Raw genomic sequence first — 2,930 nt, forward strand, 5'->3', positions numbered from 1 at the left:
GGTCTCCTGAACCCATAGTTGGATGCTCTCTTCTAGGAGCTATGTTCCCTCCTTCGGCTTCAACCAGGACATACACGAAAGCCACACGATAGTGAAGACCCTCAATTCCACGCCATGAGACTATCCCGTCCACAAAACAGGCATTTATGTAGCACGCACTGTGTCCCCATCACTGCAGGCACGGCTGGACGAGTGTATCAGCTGTTGTTCTAGGACAAGCCATCCTTACACTCAGTGGTTTAAAACAATAAGCATTTATTATTGCTCACGAGTTGACAGGTCAGCTGAGCGGGCCTACCGGTCTCAGCTGGCTCGTCCCTGCGTCCGAAGCCAGCTGTGTGTCATCCAGGTGGCTCTGCTGATCTTGGCCGCGATGGCTCACATGCTTCGGGGTTGGCTGGCTGCAGGATGGTCTGCAATAGACAAAATCTAGAGGAAGAAAACTGTAAGTTCCAGAAGAAAGTCAAGCCTTTGAGAAAATGACTCTGAGGATTCCTGGGCTCTCCCCCGACATCCTCTTCTTCCTTCGCCCTTGACTGTCCCCTCCACCTTCCCCTCGGGCCTCGAGTGTCTCCATGCCAGGGCTTCGGGCCACACATCCCTGGACAGATGCAGAGATTGGGTATTCAGTTGAAGCTATTTATCTTCTCATTTTTAATTCTGCACTTCCCAGCAGCCGAAGTGGGGGGTGGGGAGCACCAATTGCCTAATATTTATTATAAGAGAGAAAATAATTTGCAGCAAAGCTTTCCCTTAACACCGTCTGAAAAAAGAAAACCTCATGTAGGGCGCATCCAGGGGATGCCAAGTCCCATAGAGGACAGGTCCCTGCAGTGTGGCCACAGGAACACAATACACGGAACACACAGAGCTGCTTCTTGAGCTGCCTCCTGGTGAAGACGGACAGACACGGACCGCAGTGCTGTATTAACCCCAGAAAGCTGCATGCTTCAGGAGCATGAAACGCATGGCTCCGAGAACTCATATCAGCACCTGAATTAGGGGGTCTCTGCCTAGTTTTCCAGATTTCAATTCAGAGAAAACGTTTAGCATATGGCAAGAACATGGCATATTGCATTTGTCTGTCTGTGGGTTTTTTTTGTTTTTTTTTTAATATGCATGTCTATTTTATTTCCATTAGAAAAATATTAATTATATAAAATTTTGGTCCACTTCCTTCTCCTAGACCTCTACCATTCATATTTAAATACTTTAATTTTACTCAACTAAAAAAATCATAGGTCTGACATGAAAACTAAATATTTCACATCATTAGTTCGATTAAGTGTGCTTTTGATTGTTTCTCAGAAACAATAACTCATCTTTCCTACCCTTTATTTGAGTAACTATGTAATAAGTATCTCTTTCCTACATTTAGTCATATGGGTATACATTAAGTGTAATTTACACACCAGCAACTGGATGCATTATCTAATCTTCATTCATGTTCAACTACCCCTATTATATCGTATTTCCATGATAATTTCAGATATTTTAGTCAAGCTTATGCTTCTATCAATTATAAGAATTAAGAGGTTATTATATCAACTGTAAAAATTCCAGACTAAACACTGGGCCCACTTATAGCAATGGTGTTGTGAAAGGTCCTCGGACAGCTAGCTACTGCTTCAATTTCAATTCTGCCTCCTTTAGGCAAAGCGGCAACCTGGTAAGCAGCTCTTGCAGGATAATTACTCTTGAAATACTGTTTGTAGATGTCATTGACAGTATTGAAGTCATTTATGTCAGCCAGCAAAACAGTTGTTTTTACCACATTAGTGAAGTCACAGCCTGCAGCTTTCAGAATTTCACCCATGTTTTTAAGAGCTTGTTTAGCTTCTTCTTCTACCCCTCCTGGCACAAGCTGTCCACTTGACGGGTCCATGCCTATCTGTCCTGAAATGTAAACGGTCTTGTCGACTAATACAGCTTGACTGTAGGGGCCAATGGCCCCCGGGGCTTTGGTGGTGCTGATCATGCTTCTGATCAAGGACGACATCTGTCTGTTTGTTTACAGCTTCTTCCATTAAGAGTTTGGAGTGGTGTAAAACAAAAGCACATAGAATGTGTAGGATACACGGAACACAAGAACCAAAGTAAAGGAAAATGTGCCAATCGCAAGGTAGCATAGAAAAACTTGAGATTGAGGTTTGCATCTGGTTCTGAGCTTCCTGGAAGCCAAAGCAAAAAGGAATACAAGATTAGTTATTCCCATATTCAGAAGAGAAGAAGGGCATCTCCTTTCCTCAGGTTTCTCTTAATGCTGAATTCTAAAAGAAATTTACTTATGAAAGCATCACTGAGTGATATATGAGACAATGTCTTTCAGTGATATTTTTATAATAAATACATTAGTGACTTTCCTATGGCTATTCATATATGACAGTAAAGCTCAACTCAGAAAATTAAGTTGTGAGACAGGAATTCTGATGGCCTTGTAGGAAACTGATAGAAATGCTTTTTTTTAATATACTGTTATCTTTTTTGGTATTCAGGCATGGCATTGGGATTCTTATTAGATTAAATATTCAAAATTATTATCCCACTCCATTATCAGATAGGACCATTCCAGCTTTTCAGTCGCAAGTCAAAAGAGAGAATTTTTGATTTATGTTATTGAATAGATCTCGCTTCAGGCACAGATAGATCCAGGGACTCAAATAATATCAAATAAGATTGGTCTCTTGACGACTCTTAGCACCAGGTTGGCTTCCTTCTCAGGATTCTGGTGGTGAAAAATGGTTCTTGCAGCTTCGAACCTTATCTACGATCTGCCTCACGCCCAGGGCAGAGATTCTGAGGCTCTCGCAGCAGCCTCAGGAAGAAAGGAATCTATTTTCATCTCATGGTGTCAGGTTTTGTCATGAGCACATCCCTGCACCAAGTATGGTGGCGAGAGGAATGCAACACCTGCCCAGCGTAGTCTCCAT

General features: G+C 42.3%; 1 pseudogene; it reads right to left on the minus strand.

Moving 5' to 3' along the window:
* Window positions 1-1,255: 1,255 nt before the first annotated feature.
* LOC105871884 (2-iminobutanoate/2-iminopropanoate deaminase pseudogene) lies at window positions 1,256-1,999 on the minus strand (annotated as a pseudogene).
* Between the last annotated feature and the right edge of the window lie 931 nt (window positions 2,000-2,930).

Source organism: Microcebus murinus, chromosome 21 (genome assembly GCF_040939455.1).
Source record: "Microcebus murinus isolate Inina chromosome 21, M.murinus_Inina_mat1.0, whole genome shotgun sequence".
NCBI lineage: Eukaryota > Metazoa > Chordata > Mammalia > Primates > Cheirogaleidae > Microcebus > Microcebus murinus.